Raw genomic sequence first — 15,706 nt, 5'->3', positions numbered from 1 at the left:
GGATAACTTAATAACCTTTCATTGCCTGTGTAATTACAGTATAATGAGCACTATGATAGAGGAACAACAGTTATGGAGTTGTTGATGCCACTGGTGTAGTACAATGTTTTTAGGTGAGGGAGCCCATAAAACAAAACAAAAAATGACATCATAATTGCTTCAATCCAAGTTGAATATTGTCATAATGAAATATGCGTCAAATACATCATCCAATTGCAACGTCCAGAACATCATTATCTAAAGAACATATTTGATATTTTTAATCGCCTAATACACCCAAGTTAGCCATAGGCTACCTAATAGTCTATCCTTACTGGCAATCGTGAAAGATAATCCTTCACGTTTTACCGGGTGAAAAAAAATGTCCCAACTGCCAGTCCCTTGATTTGATCTCCATCGGTTTCATGGGAACATGTATTCAGAGATCTTCTTCAATGACATTTTGGTGAGAGAATAAGAGCAGGTGGTGTTAAAACGAACTATTAGCCTTTCTTGTATTTTGTTTCAATCAAAGCATACATCCTGCCTAGTGGCTTTGTTGAGTTTTGACAAATGAGAAAATTAAATGTGACTATTTAGCTTCAGCTAACCATCCTAAAATGTCATTAGAAATGAGGAGGTGTTTATAGTGGAACAGCATAGCTGAAGGAGAGCTGAAGTAAAACTGGATGGCTGAAGGATAGCTGAAGGATGGCTGAAGGATAGCTGAAGGATGGCTGAAGGATAACTGAAGGATAGCTGAAGGATAGCTGAAGGATAACTGAAGGATAGCTGATGGATAACTGAAGGATAACTGAAGGAAAGCTGAAGGATGGCTGAAGGATAGCTGAAGGATAACTGAAGGATAGCTGAAGGATAGCTGAAGGATAACTGAAGGATAGCTGAAGGACAGCTGAAGGATAACTGAAGGATAGCTGAAGGATAACTGAAGGATAGCTGAAGGAGGGCTGAAGGATAGCTGAAGGATAGCTGAAGGATAACTGAATGATAGCTGAAGGATAACTGAAGAATAACTGAAGGATAACTGAAGGATAGCTGAAGGATAACTAAAGGATAGCTGAAAGAAAGCTGAAGGATAACTGAAGGATAGCTGAAAGATAGCTGAAGGATAACTGAAGGATAGCTGAAGAATAGCTGAAGGATAACTGAAGGATAGCTGAAGGATGGCTGAAGGATAGCTGAAGGATAGCTGAAGGATAACTGAATGATAGCTGAAGAATAACTGAAGGATAACTGAAGGATAGCTGAAGGATAGCTGAAGGATAACTGAAGGATAGCTGAAAGAAAGCTGAAGGATAACTGAAGGATAGCTGAAAGATAGCTGAAGGATAACTGAAGGATAGTTCAGGAACAAATAAACAATCATTAGTCTAATTGGACTACGACTCTATGGTATAGCTATTAGTAGGCTACAGTCTAATGTAAATATATACAAATAGCTTGATATCATTGCACAGTTTGTGAGGAGAGCTTAATTGCTAGTAGACATTTCATTGTATTGTTTAGTTTAAATAAACGTTGATTAGCTTGAACACATGATTACATAATGCCCTGTTACAGAATGAAAGAAAACAGAAAGGTGAACTGTAAATTCATAGAATTTATTCACATAGATTCGACATGCTATCAAATCGATAGACCGAGCAGGGAACATAAATCTATGCTAAGTAGAAATCCAGGAAATTTGTTTGAAACCAAATCATCAAATTAACATTTATTGTATTCTTAGTGGTAATTAAATGTAATGTCTCACTTTCTCCAAAGTTAAGTCTCCAGTTAGCTATCAAACCAAGGAGAAGGAGACTGTTCACAAAAATGACTCCTGAAGACATTTAGAAAGGTTGGCTCAGGAGTGTGTGTGTGTGTGTGTGTGTGTGTGTGTGCGTTTCTGTGTGGACACTGAGTAGGGAGATGGGGTTTATATGGGTGACAGGAAGGTGTGGTGGTGATGGGAGAAGTGCTGACCTGTCTCTCCTCTCTCTGTTCCTGTCTATCATCTCACCTCATCTCCTCTGTCCCTGTCTATCATCTCACCTCATCTCCTCTGTCCCTGTCTATCATCTCACCTCATCTCCTCTGTCCCTGTCTATCATCTCACCTCATCTCCTCTGTCCCTGTCTATCATCTCACCTCATCTCCTCTGTCCCTGTCTATCATCTCACCTCATCTCCTCTCCTCTGTCCCTGTCTATCATCTCACCTCATCTCCTCTGTCCCTGTCTATCATCTCACCTCATCTCCTCTGTCCCTGTCTATCATCTCACCTCATCTCCTCTGTCCCTGTCTATCATCTCACCTCATCTCCTCTGTCCCTGTCTATCATCTCACCTCATCTCCTCTGTCCCTGTCTATCATCTCACCTCATCTCCTCTGTCCCTGTCTATCATCTCACCTCATCTCCTCTCCTCTGTCCCTGTCTATCATCTCACCTCATCTCCTCTGTCCCTGTCTATCACCTCACCTCATCTCCTCTGTCCCTGTCTATCACCTCACCTCATCTCCTCTGTCCCTGTCTATCATCTCACCTCATCTCCTCTGTCCCTGTCTATCATCTCACCTCATCTCCTCTGTCTCTCTCTCCCTGTTTCACTTTAATAGTTTGTTGCTGTCATGAGAACCTTGCTCAGGTACAGTATGGTAGGAAATGCTTCTGATGTGTGTGTGTGTGTGTGTGTGTGTGTTTATAGAACAGCCCACATTTTCTTGATTATTGTAGAGCCACGTAGGACCTCTCTTATCAACTTTGTGTCTTTTCAAGACTTTAAAACCCACCGAAATGATGCAGAATCCACGCCTCTCTCCCTCTCATTCACTCTTCTGTTTCTCCATTCGAAAAGTTAGGCTGCGTCGAAGAGCTTACCAAGCCTGTACTAGTGACACCAGGAAATAATTTGCAAATGTCAAATGTCATAACCAAAGGACTTCGACAGGGAGACGATGATGTTTATCACAGCGCCGAGCGAACTCAGTACAGTTGCTTGTGACGCCGTCCGTAACACACGTACAGTATCACAGATATAACGCCTCGGTCCAAAATATAATCAGGCTACAGATGTTTTCTTTTTCAGAGCAGCAACGTGAGCCCGAAACACACCATGACTCAGCACTAAAAGTACAGTGTCATTTGAATAAGCCAGGCAAGGCCCGGTGGGTTACCACTGTGCCTGTAGTCATGGTGATATGTCATGAGGACCACAACACAATAACAATAGGAACTCATTAGACACCGAACTACACACAACACAAAACAGACACACACCCCATCAGTATTGACTGAACTTGGTCGGCGCAAGGATTTTCGTCCTGTGAAAAAAAGCTGTGTTATTATTTACCTCTCCTAACATGACGCAGCCTGTCTGACACTGACACGGCCTGTATAGCTCACTTTAGTCACTGAAATGTCACTAAACGGACAAAATAATGCACAACAAAATCACAAATGGCGGATTTTTTTATTTATTTTACCTTTATTTAACTAGGGAAGTCAGTTAAGAACAAATTCTTATTTTCAATGACTGCGTGTGTGTGTGTGTGTGTGTATTCCACAAACATCCCTTATAATCAGCATTACCTAAAAAATAAACCTCTCTCCCTCCTCTTATAAATGTCTCTTATCACCCCACTACCCTTACATCACCTTATCAGCCCACTACATCACCTTATCACCCCACTACCCCTACATCACCTTATCACCCCACTACCCCTACATCACCTTATCACCCCACTACCCCTACATCACCTTATCACCCCTACATCACCTTATCACCCCCACTACCCCTACATCACTGTATCCCCCCCACTACCCCGACATCACCTTATCACCCCACTACCCCTACATCACCTTATCACCCCTACATCACCTTATCACCCCCACTACCCCTACATCACTGTATCACCCCCACTACCCCTACATCACTGTATCACCCCACTACCCCTACATCACCTTATCACCCCACTACCCTTACATCACCTTATCACCCCACTACCCCTACATCACCCCACTACCCTTACATCACCTTACCACCCCACTACCCCTACATCCCCCCACTACCCCTACATCACCTTATAACCCCACTACCCCTACATCACCTTATTTCCCCACTACCCCTACATCACCTTATCTCCCCACTACCCCGACATCACCTTATCACCCCACTACCCCTACATCACCCCACTACCCTTACATCACCTTATCACCCCACTACCCCTACATCACTGTATCACCCCACTACCCCGACATCACCTTATCACCCCACTACCCCTACATCACCCCACTACCCTTACATCACCTTATCACCCCACTACCCCTACATCCCCCCACTACCCCTACATCACCTTATAACCCCACTACCCCTACATCACCTTATTTCCCCACTACCCCTACATCACCTTATCTCCCCACTACCCCGACATCACCTTATCACCCCACTACCCCTACATCACCCCACTACCCTTACATCACCTTATCACCCCACTACCCCTACATCACCCCACTACCCTTACATCACCTTATCACCCCACTACCCCTATATCACATCAGCTAATCACCCAATTCCACTACCCCTACATCACATCAGCTAATCACCCAATTCCACTACCCCTACATCACATCAGCTAATCACCCAATTCCACTACCCCCACATTGCCAACAAACCTGATGTTGGTCTGAGTACTGAGCCAAAGGAAGCAGGAAGTTACTCTTTGGCAGGGTTCTCCGTCCCTGTTCTCGGAGAGCTACCATCCTGTAGGGGTAGTGGGGTGATAAACCTACAGGAGGGCAGTTCTCCAGGAACAGGGATGGAGTTAAAACCTACAGGAGAGTGGCTCTCCAGGAACAGGGTTGGAGTTAAAACCTACAGGAGGGTAGTTCTCCAGGAACAGGGTTGGAGTTAAAACCTACAGGAGGGTAGTTCTCCAGGAACAGGGTTAGAGAGTCCTGCTCTTTAGACACTAATCTGAAGTCAGTCTTGAGGTTCCCACTCTAATGGTAAATGCTCGATTTTGGGGATGAACTGAGAGGATGATCATTGGTCTGTTGCTAAATTGTGGACATCTTCCTGCTGGTCACTAGGTTACATGAGGGAGTAGGACACACCTATTCAATGCACAGTGTTTTTCGGTAGGAGAGAGTCAGGAGAGAGGGGAGAGTCGGGAGAGAGGGGAGAGGAGAGAGGGGAGAGTCAGGAGAGTCAGGGGAGAGTCAGGGGAGAGTCAGGAGAAAGTCAGGAGAGAGGGGAGAGTCAGGAGAGAGGAGAGAGTCAGGGGAGAGGAGAGAGTCAGGGGAGAGTCAGGAGAGAGGGGAGAGTCAGGAGAGAGAGTCAGGGGAGAGTCAGGAGAGAGGGGAGAGTCAGGGGAGTGTCAGGAGAGAGGGGAGAGTCAGGGGAGAGTCAGGAGAGAGAGAGTCAGGGGAGAGTCAGGGGAGAGAGAGGGGAGAGTCAGGGGAGAGTCAGGAGAGAGTCAGGGGAGAGTCAGGAGAGAGGGGAGAGTCAGGGGAGAGTCGGGGGAGAGTCAGGAGAGAGGGGAGAGTCAGGGGAGAGTCAGGGGAGAGAGTTAGGGGAGAGTTAGGGGAGAGTCAGGAGAGAGTCAGGAGAGAGGAGAGAGAGGAGAGAGTCGGGAGAGAGGAGAGAGGACAGAGTCCGGAGAGAGGAGAGAGAGGAGAGAGTCAGGAGAGAGGAGAGAGGAAATAGAGTCAGGAGAGAGGAGAGAGGAGAGAGAGAAGATAGTCGGGAGAGACGAGAGAGAGGAGAGAGTCAGGAGAGAGGAGAGAGAGGAGAGAGTCAGGAGAGAGGAGAGAGGACAGAGTCAGGAGAGAGGAGAGAGGAAAGAGAGTCAGGAGAGAGGAGAGAGAGTCAGGAGAGAGGAGAGAGAGGAGAGAGGAAAGAGAGTCAGGAGAGAGGAGAGAGTCAGGAGAGAGGAGAGAGTCAGGAGAGAGGAGAGAGGACAGAGTCAGGAGAGAGGAGAGAGGAAAGAGAGTCAGGAGAGAGGAGAGAGAGTCAGGAGAGAGGAGAGAGAGGAGAGAGTCAGGAGAGAGGAGAGAGGAAAGAGAGTCAGGAGAGAGGAGAGAGTCAGGAGAGAGGAGAGAGTCAGGAGAGAGTCAGGAGAGAGGAGAGAGAGGAAAGAGAGTCAGGAGAGAGGAGAGAGAGGAGAGAGTCAGGAGAGAGGAGAGAGTCAGGAGAGAGGAGAGAGAGGAGAGAGTCAGGAGAGAGGCCTACACTGTTCAACACTGCTGGTACATATCTAATGACATCATGTCTGTGTCTTTTGAACAACACCTATGGGGTGAGTTTTATGTGAACGGCAGCCTCAGTCGTGTGTTAGCTTAGAAAAACACAGTCCTAGAGCCTACAGAACGATCCATGCGCAAAAAAAGCTCCACTTGGTAAATTGATGAGACCTGCGACAGCTGATAGATATTAAGTTTACATAAGAGGCATCAGGCACAGTACAAACGTTGCCAGAGGCCAAGCAAACAGCTTTTTAACTGTTTTCAGAGCCACCCACCCCCTAGGTAGCGAATACAGTCAACTGTTATTACTGTTAGCTCATTAACTTCATTAACTGACATTGACAACATGGAGGAATACTTTTCCATTGACTGTTTTGGAGCTCGGGCTCTGCATTCCGATCTCATATAGTCCTACAACATGTACCACAACCCCTACCCCGGTCAACTGCCCGGCAACCCGCCAAAGCCCCCACCATTTCTCCTTTACCCAAATCCAGATAGCTGATGTTCTGAAAGAGCTGCAAAATCTGGACCCCTACAAATCAGCCGGGCTAGACAATCTGGACCCTCTCTTTCTAAAATGATCTGCCGAAATTGTTGCAACTCCTATTTATAGCCTGTTCAACCTCTCTTTCATATCGTCTGAGATTCCCAAAGATTGGAAAGCTGCCGTGGTCATCCCCCTCTTCAAAGGGGGTGACACTCTAGACCCAAACTGCTACAGACCTATATCTATCCTACCCTGTCTTTCTAAGGTCTTCGAAAGCCAAGTTAACAAACAGATTACCGACCATTTCGAATCCCACCGTACCTTCTCCGCTATGCAATCTGGTTTCAGAGCTGGTCATGGGTGCACCTCAGCCACGCTCAAGGTCCTAAACGACATCATAACCGCCATCAATAAGAGACATTACTGTGCAGCTGTATTCATCGACCTGGCCAAGGCTTTCGACTCTGTCAATCACAACATTCTTATTGGCAGACTCAACAGCCTAGGTTTCTCAAATGATTGCCTCGCCCGGTTCACCAACTACTTCTCTGATAGAGTTCTGTGTGTCAAATCGGAGGGCCTGTTGTCCGGTCCTGTGACAGTCTCTATGTCGGTGCCACTGGGTTCAATTCTCGGGCTGACTCTCTTTTCTGTATACATCAATGATGTTGCTCTTGCTGCTGGTGATTTTCTGGTACACCTCTACGCAGACGACACCATTCTGTATAATTCTGGCCCCTCCTTGGACACTGTGTTAACTAACCTCCAGACGAGCTTCAATGCCATACAACTCTCCTTCCGTGGCCTCCAACTGCTCTTAAACGCAAGTAAAACTAAATGCATGCTTTTCAATCGATCGCTGCCCGCACCTGCTCGCCCGTCCAGCATCACTACTCTGGATGGCTCTGACTTAGAATATGTGGACAACTGTAAATACCTAGGTGTCTGGTTAGACTGTAAACTCTCCTTCCAGACTCACATTAAGCATCTCCAATCCAAAATTACATCTAGAATCGGCTTCCTATATCACAACAAATCCTCCTTCACTCATGCTGCCAAACATACCCTCGTAAAACCGACCATCCTACCAATCCTCGACTTCGGTGATGTCATCTATAAAATAGCCTCCAACACTCAACAAACTGGATGCAGTCTATCACAGTGCCATCCGTTTTGTCACCAAAGCCCCATACACTACCCACCATTGCGACCTGTACGCTCGCGTTGGTTGGCCCTCGCTTCATACTCGTCGCCAAACCCACTGGCTACAGGTTATCTACAAGTCTCTGCTAGGTAAAGCCCCGCCTTATCTCAGCTCACTGGTCACCATTGGCAGCACCCACTCGTAGCACACACTCCAGCAGGTATATCTCACTGGTCACCCCCAAAGCCAATTCCTACTTTGGTCGTCTTTCCTTCCAGTTCTCTGCTGCCAATGACTGGAACTAATTGCAAAACTCTCTGAAGCTGGAGACTCACATCTTCCTCACTAGCTTTAAGCACCAGCTGTCAGAGCATGTTACTGATCACTGCACCTGTATACATAGCCCATCTGTAAACATCCCATCTATCTGCCTACCTCATCCCCATACTGGTATTTATTTATTTAGCTTCTTTGCACCCCAGTATCTCTACCTGCACATCCATCTTTTGCACATCTACCATTCCAGTGTTTAATTGCTATATTGTAATTACCTTGCCACCATGGCCTATTTATTGCCTTAACTCCCTTATCTTACCTCATTTGCACTCACTGTATATAGACTTTTGTTTTCTTTTGTTCTACTGTATTATTGACTGTATGTTTTGGTTATTCCTTGTGTAACTCTGTGTTGTTGTGTATGTCAAATTGCTATGTTTCATCTTGGCCAGGTTGCAGTTGCAAATGAGAACTTGTTCTCAACTAGCCTACCTGGTTAAATAAAGGTGAAATAAAAAAACGAATCTACTCAGGCTTTTCAGTCTCCAACGGAATGGTAATCGACAGTACTAAACCTTGATACAGTAGTTAATAATGACATTACATCTGTAGATCCACATAAAAAACACACACACACTTTTTAAAAAAAAAGTTTATACCAACAGCCTTAATTATTTACATGGGGAATTCTTATTATGTGACATCCCGTATTATCTCGCCTTAATGCTGTATTTATTAAAAAACAAAACTAATTTTATTTTTAAGAACTCAACTTTCCAAAGTATATTTTATAAATTGTTTTCATGGAAATACTTTTCAAAGATGTACATTTACTCGTGGAAGTAGGATGGGAAGCCTATGACTGAGTCGAGCGCAACAGATGTGCAAACCTACTTTGTGCGTGTGTATAAATAGTAGCCATATGCCCGTCATAATAACTACAACTCTCTGCCGTTGTTGTTGTTAATATCTGACTTGTAAATGTGCAATAACGTATTTGTGTAGACTTCTACTACTAGGCAGGCTTCTCTTATTACCTTCACATGCACCGTTAAGAAGGGAAGAGGAGAGGTCGAGATACTTTACCTGTTGCGCTAAATGAAGGTGTGGCACCCGTTCGCCGTAGGTATCAACAATTCACGGAAAACTTCCGTTTTCATTTATAACACACAACCTCCGCAAAGCAACGAAAGGAAAAAGTTCAAACCATCCGAAAAGAGAGTATAGTTTCTGTTCATATTTGACAATGATAGCTCCTTTGTAGTGTGTGTTGCCGTCTGTCGCTGCTAAGGAAAGGTCCCCCGTGACTGCCTTGTCCCATGTCTCTAGAAAAGCACGGCTATTTGAATGTCTGATGTTAGCCCAAGCAGGGCCTGGATTTAAGCTGCCTAGTTTGCATGGCCATAATGAGCGATCATGTGACTTCAACCGGATCACAAAACTTCTAAATACTCGCACTGTTTTCTGAACCAACTGGTGCTCCGTCTATGAACAAGGGTGTGGAAGCAGGGCTGGATGACATAGGCTACGTTTTGATAATATTCTATTTGGATAGTATTAGTAATACTATAATAGCCTTACATTAATCATAACACGTGAGCTATAGTGCCTCTTTTCAAACTGAGAATTAATATGACATAACATAAGCTCATATTAGGTGCTTAAAGAGTGTGCTAATTGTTATCGGTTGATTTTATTCATATATAATATGACTTCCTTTTATGACAGTGACACAGCCACCCCTGTCATCTGTCACTAAAACCAGGGTTATATTCGTTACGCCGTTTCTGTTGCAAAACAAACGTTTACTCCAAACGGAACAACAAAAACGAGAGTTTCTATTGGACAAATGCAAGGTAGGCCCCTCCCTGTTTTACTACGTTTACTCTGTTTGCTTCCGTTTGGTTCATAAACGGTAAACGGTTTCCGTTGCGAAACGTAATGAATACACCCGTTCCACTGTTTGATACGATTCTCGTCACTAACCACGTTCCCATCCACAGTAAGTAAAGTCATAACGGGAGTAAAGTGATAACGTCAACAACAAAAATCACGACAGCTGTGATGGAAACAATTATATATATATGTCGACAGATAATTTGTTCGTTCGACATGGTGGAATCTTTTTGTGTTTGTAAAATGAATTATGCGAGTTGTTGGAAACGCCTTTATGTGCAAATATTGATATAATCGCATCATATCGGAGTCCTTCCACTATGATGATATGGTTTGTGGTCCTCCCACTATTTTTTCAGGAAACCAATCACATTACTAGGCTGCAGATTAAATCAATTATGATAAACTTCACAAGGTGGTGAAAGTGCACGGTGATCTTGATGCTCCTTTCCAATAAATATTGATGGTTTTATTCTGGCGACATGATGATCGGTGCCTGACTGCCGTTTGACAAACACAAAGATTCTCGCTCTCGTCCATCATTATGTGATCATGTAGACTAGTCTACCAGCACAGTCTACCCCCACTATATCTGGTAGCTGTTGGCTAGAGGCCGCCTGCCAACACCAGAGGCACACTTGCTATTCTACGCAACCGTTTTTTGTGACAAAATTATCCGCAGAGTTGAAAATGCGACGGAAACAACATTGACCTTTAGATTTTTATTCTGTACATGGACATTTACGTGAAAAAGTAGGCCTACATTTTGTGTGCACTACGTCATCTCACACTGATTGTTTATTTATTTATCCGCGAACAAGTCCCCAACACAAGTCCATTCTGTGGAAACGACTGGTGGGAAAAAAATGCGCATATTGTCTTTCGATTTTAGAATATTTACATGCAATTCTGTCGCCAATTGGATGGAAACGTTGCTACTGATAATCTACAAGGGGAGTTTTTTAAATATATATATATTTTTTAAAATTATAAATAAACAAAAAAACACATCTGAATTCAGGACTACCTGTGATATGTGTTCATCCACTTTCTTTTTGCAATATTCACCTGCTACACCTAAATTGTAGTTTAATCTGAATAGAGAAACCCGTAGGATTTTCATAAATCTTGGAGGCATGATCAAAAATTATACTGGGTACAGTCTCCTCTAAATGTACTGACAAACAGGGTTAACAACAGCCACTAAGGATTAGTTTAGATGGTGGTGGTACTGGTGGTGTTGGTGGTACTGGCATGTGTGTGTGTGTGTGTTTCCACACAGGTGGTGAAAAACACTGAATGTCAGATTTTCTTCTCACCAGAGATGTTTTTCCCACACCAACTCAGCCTGACAGGGATCGTGGAGGGCATCAACCTGTCACATTAACAAGACATGACTACAACAATAACAGGACATGACTACAACAATAACAGGACATGACTACAACAATAACAGGAACCAAACAATAACAGGACATGACTACAACAATAACAGGACATGACTACAACAATAACAGGACATGACTACAACAATAACAGGACATGACTACAACAATAACAGGACATGACTACAACAATAACAGGAACCAAACAATAACAGGACATGACTACAACAATAACAGGACATGACTACAACAATAACAGGACATGACTACAACAATAACAGGACATGACTACAACAATAACAGGACATGACTACAACAATAACAGGAACCAAACAATAACAGGACATGACTACAACAATAACAGGACATGACTACAACAATAACAGGACATGACTACAACAATAACAGGACATGACTACAACAATAACAGGACATGACTACAACAATAACAGGACATGACTACAACAATAACAGGACATGACTACAACAATAACAGGACATGACTACAACAATAACAGGATATGACTACAACAATAACAGGACATGACTACAACAATGACAGGACATGACTACAACAACAACAGGACATGACTACAACAACAACAGGACATGTGAGCTGTCAAGTCTCTGTCCTCACAGCTTTAAAGGAATGGCCAGCGGTGGCACAGAGGAATGGAGTGGCCTCTCTCTCTCTCTCTCTTTGTCCTTCTCTCTCTCTCTCTCTCTCTCTCTCTCTCTCTGTCCCTATTTGTCCTTCTCTCTCTTTGTCTCTCTCTCTCTCTCTCTCTCTCTCTCTCTCCCTCTCTCTCTCTCTCTCTCTCTCTCTCTCTCTCTCATTCTCTCTCTCTCTCTCCCTCTCTCTCTCTCTCTCTCTCTCTCATTCTCTCTCTCTCTCTCTCTCTCTGTCCCTATTTGTCCTTCTCTCTCTTTGTCCCTCTCTCTCTCTCTCTCTCTCTCTCTCTCCCTCTCTCTCTCTCTATCTCTCTCTCTCTCTCATTCTCTCTCTCTCTCTCCCTCTCTCTCTCTCTCTCTCATTCTCTCTCTCTCTTCTACCCATCCTGGGTAACAACACCTGCTGGCTGGCCACATGTCTTTTCCTCTGGACAGGCTGCCCTGAGGCCTGACCCTGACGCTCCCGGGTATAGTCTTTTACCTCATCTAACTTTGATTGTTTGTGATCTCCATATCTGTCACGTTCACGATAGAAGTTGAACTAAGCCTGCCACTGTACGTTGACCAAACGGGCAGAAAACAATTGATTGGGCATGTTATGGAATAATCTATCATAGAGGGTTTATTTAATACTTATTAACAAATGTCCCTCAGACCTGAAGTATATTTGGTCATAAGACTATAAGCAAACAAGTAATGTTCACACGGTTCTCTTTCCGTATTGAATTTATACAAGTAGAGGTCCATCTCCTAAGAGAACTATGAGGGAGAGAAAACGGGTGATTGGAATGGGGCCGTGGCAGCCTAATGTAAACTCACCTCCCCCCCAACCAATCCTTGTGTGTTTAAATTGACTTTGTCATCTACAAGTCTCTGCTAGGTGAAGCCCCGCCTTATCTCAGCTCACTGGTCACCATAGCAGCACCCACCCAAAGCACGCACTCCAGCAGGTATATCTCTCTAGTCACCCCAAAAGCCAACTCCTCCTTTGGTCGCCTTTCCTTTTAATTTTACCTTTATTTAACTAGGCAAGTCAGTTGGCTGTATGTCATTGCCAACAAAGGGTATATAACAAAGTATTGAGATAAACTTTTGTTATTGACCAAATACTTATTTTCCACCATAATTTGCAAATAAATTAATACAAAAAATCTACAATGTGATTTTCTGGATTTTTTCCCCTAATTTTGTCTGTCATAGTTGAAGTGTATCTATGATGAAAATTACAGGCCTCTGTCATCTTTTTAAGTGGGAGAACTTGCACAATTGGTGGCTGACTAAATACTTTTTTTGCCCCACTGTATGTATTGATCTATTGTGTAAATAGCCTTAAATCGGGCTTGATTGACAGCAATGTCTATGACATTGTTGAAAATATTCTTGAAATGAATTGGCTGTATGAATTGGCTTCCTATGACACTCCACTATCAGCCTCCTTTTTTATGACTCTGGTCTCTTCTTCTCCACATGTATGTTGGGCCTTTTCATACTGTTTTCCAATTCCATCCTCCATGTCTCCGCAGCCCAAAGCTCCAGATGTATCAGAGACAGCATCACACACGGCCTACGATAATCTCCCTAACCTATCACAGGCACACAGCGCAGGACGTCTACCCCCCCCCCCCCCCCCCCCCCCCCCCAGAATGCTTCACTTCATAGGTGAATTGGGCCAAAGGAACAGTTATCTTTCCCCACAGGGCCTGTATTGGGTAACTGTCCAACTGTTTACTGTGGAGAAGAAAATACAACGGCACTGCTAAAATGGGACTTCAGACATTCCAAAATGTCTGGGCCCTTCACTTGTGGTCGCTATTACTTTATTAGGCCTCTCTTTGACCTGATATTTGCTTAACTGACAACTTTTGAGAGGCTCGTATTGTTTTGAGAGTTCCAGAATCCAACATTCCAGGCTCCTCCTGACAAAGCCTTCAGCGTACACAAAGAAGGGCAGGTGTGTTGGTTGGTTGTGAACACTCAACATTGAAAGCAATCAGACTGGTTCCAATTGCTTGTATCTATACAAGGATGTAGGGGATTGTTTTTCCCAACAGCGAGGCTGCTATCTAGGTGAGGGCAGAGCTTTCATTAAAACTTTAGCCCACTGCAAGATTAATGTGTGTAGTCTTGGGTGGTTTAATCTTCTAGTACTCTGGAGAGAGGGAGAGAAGAGATAGAAAGGGAGTGAGAGAGAGAGAGAGAGAGAGGGAAAGAGGGAGAGAGATAGAGGGAGAGGGAGAGGGAGATAGAGAGAGAGAGGGAGAGAGAGAGACAGACAAGAGACATAGGGAGGGACAGGGTGAGAGAGGGAAAGAGGGTTAGAGATAGAGGGAGAGAGAGGGAGAGCGATAGAGAGGGAGAGAGAGAGAGAGAGGGGGAGAGAGATAGAGGGAGAGAGAGGGAGAGCGATAGAGACAGACAGAGAGAGACAGACAGACAGACAGACAGACAGACAGAGAGAGAGAGCACCCGGCCTCACCCTACTAGAATCCGAAGTCAAATGTCTACTGTTTGCTGATGATCTGGTGCTTCTGTCACCAACCAAGGAGGGCCTACAGCAGCACCTAGATCGTCTGCACAGATTCTATCAGACCTGGGCCCTGACAGTAAATCTCACTGAGACCAAAATAATGGTGTTCCAAAAAAGGTCCAGAAATACAAATTCCATCTAGACACCGTTGCCCTAGAGCACACAAAAAAACTATACATACCTTGGCCTAAACATCAGCGCCACAGGTAACTTCCACAAAGCTGTGAACGATCTGAGAGACAAGGCAAGAAAGGCATTCTATGCCATCAAAAGGAACATCAATTTCAACATACCAATTAGGATTTGGCTAAAAATACTTGAATCAGTCATAGAGCCCATTGCCCTTTGCGGTTGTGAGGTCTGGGGTCCGCTCACCAACCAAGACTTCACAAAATGGGACAAACACCAAATTGAGACTCTGCATACAGAATTCTGCAACAATATCCTCCATGTACAACGTAGAACACCAAATAATGCATGCAGAGCAGAATTAGGCCGATACCCACTAATTATCAAAATCCAGAAAAGAGCTGTTAAATTCTACAACCACTTAAAAGGAAGCAATTCCCAAACCTTCCATAACAAAGCCATCACCTACAGAGAGATGAATCTGGAGAAGAGTCCCCTAAGCAAGCTGGTCCTGGGGATCTGTTCACAAACACACCCCACAGAGCCCAGGACAGCAGCACAATTAGACCCAACCAAATCATGAGAAAACAAAAAGATAATTACTTGACACATTGGAAAGAATTAACAAGAAAACAGAGCAAACTAGACTGCTATTTGGCCCTAAACAGAGATTACACAGCGGCAGAATACCTGTCCACTGTGACTGACTCAAACTTAAGGAAAGCTTTGACTATGTACAGACTCAGTGAGCATAGCCTTGCTATTGAGAAAGGCCGCCGTAGGCAGACATGGCTCTCAAGAGAAGACAGGCTATGTGCTCACTGCCCACAAAATGAGGTGGAAACTGAGCTGCACTTCCTAACCTCCTTCCCAATGTATGACCATATTAGAGACACATATTTCCCTCAGATTACACAGATCCACAAAGAAAACAATTTTGATAAACTCCCATATCTACTGGG

General features: G+C 44.2%; 1 protein-coding gene across 1 annotated transcript in view; it reads right to left on the bottom strand.

Moving 5' to 3' along the window:
• Positions 1-9,624, bottom strand: part of zgc:194930 (uncharacterized protein LOC557813 homolog) — a 30,925-nt gene extending 21,301 nt beyond the window's left edge. The window contains exon 1 of the mRNA XM_021578291.2: positions 9,222-9,624. The gene's annotated coding sequence lies outside the window, so the exon portion shown is untranslated. The remainder of the gene's footprint in view (positions 1-9,221) is intronic.
• Positions 9,625-15,706: the final 6,082 nt, after the last annotated feature.

The sequence above is a fragment of the Oncorhynchus mykiss genome, chromosome 21 (genome assembly GCF_013265735.2).
Source record: "Oncorhynchus mykiss isolate Arlee chromosome 21, USDA_OmykA_1.1, whole genome shotgun sequence".
Classification (NCBI taxonomy): domain Eukaryota; kingdom Metazoa; phylum Chordata; class Actinopteri; order Salmoniformes; family Salmonidae; genus Oncorhynchus; species Oncorhynchus mykiss.
The sequence above is the reverse complement of the archived record's forward strand: the minus strand, read 5'-3'. Positions and strand labels throughout refer to the sequence as shown.